The following is a 9,219-nucleotide window of genomic DNA, read 5'->3' as shown; positions in this document are numbered from 1 at the left end:
GCGGAGAGTGAAGCAAGAAGATGGAAGGGACGGGGCGCCTGGGTGGCTCAGCCGGTTGGGTGTGCACCTTCAGCTCCGGCCATGATCTCAGGGTTCATGAGTTCGAGCCCCACGCCGGGCTCTGTGCTGGCAGCTCAGCGCCTGGAACCTGTTTTGGATTCTGCTTCTCCCTTTGTCTCTGCCCCTCCCCCGCTTGCACTCTGTCGCTTTCTCTCTCTCAAAAACAAACATAAAAAAGTTCAAAAATGAATGAACATCAGGGCGCCTGGGTGGCTCAGTCAGTTAAGTGGCCGACTTCGGCTCAGGTCACGATGTCACGGTTTGTGAGTTCGAGCCCCGCGTCAGGCTCTGTGCTGACAGCTCGGAACTTGGAGCCTGCTTCCGATTCTGCGTCTCCCTCTCTCTCTCTGCCCCTCCCCTACTTGTGCTCTGTATGTCTCTCTCTCTCTCTCTCTCAAAAATAAACATTTAAAAAATAAAAAAAATTAAAAAAGGAAGATGGAAGGGACTGAGTGAGGCACTGAGTCACCCTGCACAGGGACCCTGAGGCAAGGCTCCCGGTCAGGCTAGACTGAAATCAACATGCCTTCCTGCTCTTGGGCTAAGACAAGTCTGTGAGTGAGCCACCTGCTCCAGAAAATACCGGCCATAGCTTACTTATCAAGGTTAATAAGTTGCTCCTCAAGGCTCCCTTTCAGGACCCTGTGCTCACCAGTCGGAAGCTATTGGGTCCCTGCCTTATAAGACCTGTCTCACAAGCACCCAGTTCTAGGCCTCCAAACCCTGTGGGTGTCCTCCCCTGCCTTCCCCCTCCTGAGACACCAGGGACTCTCTCCAGGCACTTTTGCTTGAACAACAGGTTTTTCTAGCGACTGTTGGGAGCAAAAGGGCTGACATTCCAATGTCTGTTTCAGGGCAGCCTGGCTTTTGCTCTTCTGGAGCTACTACCTGACTTAGAAAGAAACATATCCGGGCAAGTTGATGCTGATGTCGGCCTATTAAGCATAAATCATACACCGTAAAAGTGTCCTGAGAAACCCCTTCTCGACCCCGCAGTTGAGAGTGGATACTGTGTCTCAGCTGGTCCCACTCTGCCAGCTCCCCCTTTTCCACAGGAACAAAAGAGCTATTTCTTTGAGCTCTAGATGAAGCCGTTGTTTAGCGGTAAATTGAATGCAAAATGCACAGCTCTGACTTTTAATCCTCAGGCTCACATGGGAAGGTGTGTCGGGGGGCGACCAACTCCTCCTGGTTTGCCTGGGAGAGCTTCGGTGTGGGGTGGTTGTTTTTTTTAAGATTCTATTTTTGAGTGATCTCTACACCCAACGTGGGGCTTGAACTCCCCAAGCCTGACACTGAGAGTCGTGCGCTCTGACTGAGCCAGCCAGGAGCCCCTGTTTCAGGTTTTTATCTTCTAATTATTTTAATTACGTTTTATGTCTTAAAAGTTTATTTCTGAGAGAGAGAGAGAGAGAGAGAGAGAGAGAGAGAGAGTGGGGAGCACGGGGGAGGAGACAGAGAGAGAGGGAGAGAAAGAACCCCAAGCAGGCCCCACCCTGTCAGCACGAGAACCCGATGCAGGGCTTGAACTCACGAACCGTGAGATCACGACCTGAGCCGAAACTAAGAGTCGGGTGCCTAACTGACCGAGCCACCCAGACACCCCTGTTTCCATTTTTTCAAACTGAACATCCCACATCCTAAGAACCCCTTGGTCCCAGAACAGTTGGTCACCCTATAAAAGGGTATCTCTGGGAGAGGCACACTGGCACCAAGACTGACCCAGGGACCATTGGGGATAAGAGTCCTTGACTCCCTTCCTTGCAGCCACATGCTCGAGTGGGTTGGTGGACAGACTCCGTGAGAAAATTTCTATTAGTGTAGAATGGGCAGAATAGCCCTGGAAGGAGGCACAGGAAGGTGGCTTCTGGGGATGAGAGCCTGGGTTGTGGGTTTCGGGCAAGGAAGGGACACTTTACTCTTCGCTCTTTTGATGCCTTTGGGTTTTTACTATGCAGATGTACGCTTGCTTAGGAAAATGCACCTATTTAGAAATAAAATGTTATTTAACACCCTTTTCTTTGCAGAAGGTGCACATCTATGTGTTTGGGTAAGTCAAAGGGACTCAGCATGAGGGTTCCCTCCTTTGTCTCTGTAACTACGCTCAACCTGCATGTGAATTCTCCAAGTTAATGTGCTTTTCTCTACATTTCTCGAGTGCAGACATGGGCTACGGGATACCTTTGTTTTCTCCATAGTCCCCCTGAACTCACATCTCCGTCCTTAGTGCTAACTGCTCCCTTATTTATTTCTTTGAAAAGTTTGCCTTGGGGCGCCTGGGTGGCTCAGTCCCTTAGGCATCTGACTTTGGCTCAGGTCATGATCTCAGGGTTCATGGGTTTGAGCCCCACATCCGGCTCTGTGCCGACAGCATGGACCCTGGACCCTGCGTGGGCTTCTGTGTCTCCCCCTCTCTGCCCCTCCCCCGCGTGTGCTCCCAGGGGCTCTCTCTCAAAAATAAACAAATAAACAAAAGAAGAGAAAAGTTTGCCTTAAAGGCCCAGAATCTAAACTGCTTCCAGTGGCTATACAACAAGCCCACTGTAAATTGCTTATTAATAATTAACTCACCTCCCTGGCATGCATTTATATGTTTAGACATTAATTTGTTCTCTGCTTAAGGAGAAGACAATTCTGTTGCTGTAAGAAGTTGTAGGTTTTTGGTAAGTCCGCCTGGGCTGGCCCCTCCCTCCTTCAGAGACCAGCTAGGGACTCAGAAGGCAGCCTCTTGAGCAAGGCTGGGACAGGGGGAGGCCGGCGAGGCCCAGGGCCCCACATTTAAGGAGGCCAGGTGCGGGCTCTCAGGCACGCACTCTGGACTCATGAGCGTCTCCTTAAATGCTGGTTCTGGAAGCCTCGGAGGGGCGGGGGTGGGGGGGACAGGTACTAGCCCTACTTTTCAGTAGAGGGCTGATGAGTCCTGGCTCTGTGACTGACCAGGAGGTGGGCAGGTGCAGTGATATTTAATGTCCCAGAGTCCCTGGGTCTTCAGCTACGAGGTGGGGTTCTTGGTGAGGATTAGGGGCGCGCCAGCATACTGCAAACGCCCCCCTCTTTGCTGTCCCTTTTACCATTTCTGCCCAGGGCCAAGCCCCAGGCCAGGCGTTCTCTGTAGTTTATTTCTTCCTAACTGACACAGGAGAAAATGAAGAACCAGGCTGGGAGGGCAGCAGAGGCTCTGAAGCCAGGCCTCTCTGACCCTCATTACCCAAACACCGGAGGCTTTATTATAAACGGCAAGATGATGCTTTCAGAGTGGTGCTGTTCAGTCCTCACTGGGCATCCCTATCACCTGAGGAATCTTTAAAAGCACAGATGCTTCCCCAAATCCTGGATTAATTGGTCTGGGGACAGGACTAGGCACTGATACACTTTTTAAGGAGCTCAGCTGATTCTAATGTGCAGCCAGGTTGAGAATCCGCGTTCTTGGAACTAAAAGCTTTAGATTAGCTCTGAAGAGAACTTGAAGGGGCATTTACGAAAATTTTAAAACAACGTTTTATTTATTTTTGAGAGACAGAGGGTGAGCAGGGGAGGGGCAGAGAGAGAGGGAGACACAGAATCTGAAGCAGGTTCCAGGCTCTGAGCTGTCAGCACAGAGCCCAGTGCAGGGCTTGAACTCCTGAACTATGAGATCATGACCTGAGTCAAAATCGGATGCTCAACCGACTGAGCCACCCAGGTGCCCCTAAGATTTTATTTTTAAGTCATCTCTATGCATAAGGTAGGGCTCAAACTCAGAATCCTGAGATCAAAAGTGGAATGCTCCAGTGACTGGGCCATCCGGGTGCCCCTCAAAGGGGGCGTTTCTGAATTTCAGCTACTAAAGAGCGGTGCGTGTGTATACACACATCACAACCAACTCAGGATTGTAGCTTTGCAGCCGGTGAGACAATGTGGGTTTCCCCAACCCCCCAGTCCCAGCTCTACTCCTCAACAGCTATGCCTTAGGGGGAATCTCGTTACCTCCCTAAATCCACCTGAGCACTCTCCAAAACACCTTAAGCACTGATCGAGGGACACAGGGTGGAGCTTAATCAAAACGTCTGAGTTGGGGAGCAGGGGGGTGCGGGTTAGGGCTGGGTAGGGCTGAGAATTTGCATCCGCCGCAAATTCCCAGGGGCCGCTGCCGGTGGTCCAGGGGAAACACTTTGAGAACCGCTACTGTGAGCTGATCGTAATTAACAACCCTGATGAGGTTCACCAAGGCCCATTTCAGATCAAGCCTCAGTGCCTGCCAGCTGCCTCTCATGGCATCCTCACAGCAGTGGGGTCTCATCATCCCCATTATTTCTCGGAGGTGATGACGCAGGCTCCCAAACGCGAAAAGGCCGCGTCCAGGGTCACAACAGGCCGAAAGCGGCGGAAGTGTGGGTTTAACCAGAACTAGAAGCAGGACAGGACCTGCGCAGTCGACTTCCTGGCAGACACCACGGCAAGCTCTCCGACCACCTGCTTGAGCTCGCATCCAAAACCGCGCGGCACACCCCGGGCTGCAGCCGCCAGAAGCCTTCCTGCCTCCCACGCGGGGAACACCAGCGCCTCGCAGAGAGCCTGCGTTCGCCTCCGTGGAGGCCTGGCGCCCCCTGGTGGCCGTTCGGGGAACAGCGCCGCGCCGCCCAGGCTGGGCGCTCTGCTGTCTTGAGTGAGTCATTGGCATTCTTACTAACATGGAAAATATTATTCAGTCCATTCCTTCCTCAGAAAGAACTCCGGGTGTTGAAAAGGGGTGGGGACTTTAGAACTGAGGAATGTAAAGGAAGGGCGGTGGACCGGGCCCTGGGGAGCTCAGGGGGCTGGGGTAAAAGGGTAAAGATGGGGAAAGCACAGCTGAGAACAATCCGGGCTTTCACCTTTTGACCTTCCCAAGATTCCTGCTGAGGAATTTCCAGAACCAAACCTCCAGGAGCAGTTGCAAAAGGCCGGTGTGTTCTCTCCGTGCCTGTGCCTGCTTCCAGAGCCGGTCCATTTCTTCTTTCGTCTATTCACTCAATGGGTATATAGTTTTGAATTTTATTTTTTATTTTTAAAAATTTACATCCCAATTAGCATCCAGTGCAACAGTGATTTCAGGAGTAGATTCCTCAGTGCCCCTTCCCCATTTAGACCATCCCCCCCCATAACCCCCCCAGTAACCCTCTGTTTGTTCTCCATATTTATGAGTCTCTTCTGTTTTGTCCCCCTCCCTGTTTTTAGATTATTTTTGTTTCCCTTCCCTTGTGTTTATCTGTTCTGTGTCTTAAAGTCCTCATATGAATGAAGTCCTATGATATTTGTCTTTCTCTGACTAATTTCACTTAGCCTAATGCCCTCCAGTTCCATCCACGTCGTTGCAAATGGCAAGATTTCATTCTTTTCGGTTGTCAAGTAATACTCCATTGTATACATATATACGACATCTTCTTTATCCATTCATCCATCAATGGACTTTTGGGCTCTTTCCATACTTTGGCTGTTGTCGATGGTGCTGCTATAAACACGGGGGTGCGTGTGTCCCTTCGAAACAGCACACCTGTATCCCGTGGATAAATACCTAGCAGTGCAATTCAATGGATATTTTTAAGAGCCTACTATGTGCCTGCACTTTTCTAGGTGCTGGAGATACAGAAATAAACAGAACAGACAGGATCCCTGCCTCCGTGGATGCTTTCCCACCAGAGAATGAATGAATGAATGAATGAATGAATGAATGAACCCATGGAGGAAAATGAGAAAAGGGGGTGGGGACCTCAAAGGGAAGATGACATTTAAGCAAAAACTTGAGGGAGGCGAGGGAAAGAGGCAGATATCTGGGGGAAGAACATTCCAGGAAGACAGAATGGTAGGAGCAAAGGCCCTGGGGCAGGAGCCAGTATGTATGTTTGAGCACTTGGACCAGGTTCTTGAAAATAAAGTGGGATCTATTTTATATTAGCTAGGATCCACTTGTTCTGTTATTAATTACACTAGACTGACTCACTGTCAAAACCAAATACTTCAGCCTGATCAGGGCAGGTTGAGGAGAGCACAGGAGGTGGGAAAGGGTGAGTTAGTAGCAATAAACAAGGCTTGAAGAGAGTTTACTTTAAAAAAGAGGAGAGGGGCACTTGGCTGGCTCCTTCGGTAGAGCATGCGACTCATGGTCTCAGGGTCATGAGTTCAAGCCTGTTTTGGGGGTAGAGTTTCCTTCAAAACAAAACAAAACAAAACAAAACAAACCCTAAAAACAGGAAGGGGTCCAAATGGATAAGAAATACTAAGACTATGTGCATGTTGACTTTGAATGGCCACAGGTTTTGGGTCCTAAAACTGCTCGCTGTTTTCTTTCTTTCTTTCTTTCTTTCTTTCTTTCTTTCTTTCTTTCTCTCTCTCTCTCTCTCTCTCTCTCTCTTTCTTTCTTTCTTTCTTTCTTTCTCTCCTTCTCTCTCTCTCTTTTTAAGTGTTTTATTTATTTATTTTTGGGGGGGAGGTCAGAGAGAGGTGAGAGACAATCCCCAGCAGGCCCTGCACGGTCAGCCCAGAGCCTGACATGGGGTTTGATCTCACGAACCACAAGATCATGACCTAAGCCTACCAGCATCTGTGTCTCCATCTGCTTGTGCAGTGGCTCCTGGGAGCATTGCCTCCAGTGACCCTTCCGTCTCCTCAATGTCCTTGACCTCTGCCGTGGGGTCTGAATAGCCAGGCCCGAGCTGTAGCAGCGTCTGAGTGCCATGCTGTCGCCCTCCCATGCTGCACATGGTTCTGGAGGCACTGAAGGCAGGAGAGCAAGGGCACTGGAGCGTCCTTGCCAGGCCCACCAACCCTAAGGCCAAGGGGGAGATTGCGTAAAAATAAAATCTTGTATTTAAGCGGAGCTTGGAGGATGAAGAAGGAGCTGGCCACATGAAGGCGCTGGACAAAGTCTCTCAAGCAACATGCCTCCGGAAGGGAATTTGAGAAACCAAGATGGCGGGGGCGGAGGGGGGGGTGCAGCTAGACTGATTGGAGTATAATGAAGGAAGCCGAGAATGGATGAGGTGAAATCTGAGGCCAGGGGCAAATCGTGGAGGATCTTGAAGGCCCTGGAGAAGAGTTCGGGTCTTATCCTGGTTGTTTTGGAAAACCCATGGCGAATTTTAAGTAAGGGTCTCTGGCATGGCTGGATTTTTCAGATTCACCTAATTGCTGGGTGGACAAGTATTCACAGTGGAGCCAGAGTGGAGGCAGGGAAACCAAGCGATGGTGGGTGGTGGAGAGGGGGATGGGAGCCAAAGCCCGCAGGGATGCTACTCCTGGATGGGAAATGAGAGAAAACAGAAACTGAGAGCTGCTCCCTACTTTTGTGCTCATCAAAGCCCAATAGAAGGGCGCAGATTTTGGCGGGGCAAGAGGTAATCAGAGATTCTGTTCTGCACCATTGGCAATGGCTAGAGATGCTACTCTACAGATCTGGACGTGCTCAGGGGACAGGAGACATAACCGGGGAAGTCATCGGCTTTGAGATGCCATTTAAAATCTTGATACTGGGGGCGCCTGGGTGGCTTAGTTGGTCGAGCACCGACTTCAGGTCACAATCTCATGGTTTGTGAGTTCGAGTCCCCCATCAGTTTCTCTGCTGTCAGCGAGGAGCCTGCTTCAGAACCTCTGTCCCCCTCTTTGTGCCTCCCCTGCTCCTGTTGTCTCTCCAAAATAAATAAACATTTAAAAAAGAAATAAAAGTAAACTCTTGATACTGAACAAGATCCTCTAGAAAGAGGGCAGTTCCCAGGTGCCTGAGTGGTTCCGTCAGTGAAGCAAGTGTCCAACTGCTGACGGCTTTTATGTATATATGTATAATGTGTGTGTGTGTGTGTGTATGTATATGTATACATGTATATATGTGTGTATATATGCGCATATATGTGTTTATGTATACATGTATATACGTATATGTGTATATTGTATATATATACACGTATATGTATATACAAGTATATATGTATACATATATACTCATATAGATATACGTATACATATATATACATACACATATATATTTTTAGGGAAGAGAAGGCTTTATTGATAAATAAGTTACAATGAAATAGATAGAGTGATGGTTTGTTGGGGAATAAAAACTCAAGCAGAATCTCAGTCTCTCTCCAGCCTGGCTCTAGCCTTCAGCTTACAGGTCAATGTGGAGGAGGAGGCCTGTGTGGGCATGCTGGGCCTTCTGGGCCCTTGGGGGCCTCTGTCTTTCTGGCCAGGTGTTCAGCCACTGTCTTAGACCCACCGCCCCTAAGAGGAGCAGCAGCCTTGACTCTGGGCCCCATGTTGGCCCCTTGGGCAACAGCCTCTTTAGGGACCTCGCTTTCCTTCTTTTTGGCTGGAGAAGCGTCACTAATCTTGCCCTTGGGAACTGTGGATTTTGAACTCTGACTCCTAGCTTTTGTGTTCATGTGGGCCTCACCGTCTTGGCTTCTCCTTGTGCCTTTGACCTTGGACTTCCCACTGGAGCCAGGGGCACTAGGAAGGGTCTGGCTGGCCTTGTCGGGCTGCTGGGAGGCTTTCCTGGCCTCACTCAGTCTTGCCTCTTGGTCTTTGGTCTGGCTGCCTTTCTTGGGAGCCTTCTCGGCTGCACCTGGTTTGGGAGAAACCTTGTCCTCACCTTTCCTGGCTTCATGGGTCCCCTTTTCACCTCACCTGGGTTGGGAAGGTCCTTCTTTGCCTCTGTTGGTTGTTTGGGGTCCTTCTCCTTGGCCTCACCAGGCCTCCTGGGGGCTGTCATGGTGGATGTCTTCCCTGGTTGGACTTTCCTTTTGTGCTTGGGAACTCAGTTAAGCTGCCGGAGGCCCCAGCATGGGGCTCGAACTCACGACCCCAAGATCAAGAGTTGCACACTCCACCGACTGAGCCAACCAGGTGCCCCCCAATAAATCTTTATAAAAAAAGAAAAGGGGGTTCCTGGGTGGCTAAGTTGGTTGAGCATCCCACTTCGACTCAGATCATGATCTCGCAGTTAATGGGTTTGAGCCTCGTGTCGGGCTCTGTGCTGACAGCTCAGAGCCAGGATCCTGCTTTGGATTCTGTGTCTCCCTCTCTCTCTCTCTGCCCCTCCCCTACTCATGCTCTGTCTCTCTCTCTCTCTCAGAAATAATCCTTAAAATATTTTTTTTGTTTAATTAATTATTTAAATTTACATCCCAGTTAGTTAGCATATAG

The 9,219-nt window shown here is 49.9% G+C and overlaps 1 pseudogene; it reads right to left on the bottom strand.

Moving 5' to 3' along the window:
* Positions 1-8,189: 8,189 nt before the first annotated feature.
* LOC128311343 (histone H1.8-like) lies at positions 8,190-8,978 on the bottom strand (annotated as a pseudogene).
* Positions 8,979-9,219: the final 241 nt, after the last annotated feature.

This window comes from Acinonyx jubatus, chromosome A3 (genome assembly GCF_027475565.1).
Source record: "Acinonyx jubatus isolate Ajub_Pintada_27869175 chromosome A3, VMU_Ajub_asm_v1.0, whole genome shotgun sequence".
Classification (NCBI taxonomy): domain Eukaryota; kingdom Metazoa; phylum Chordata; class Mammalia; order Carnivora; family Felidae; genus Acinonyx; species Acinonyx jubatus.
Note: the sequence above shows the minus strand (reverse complement) of the source record. Positions and strands in the feature narration are given on the sequence as shown.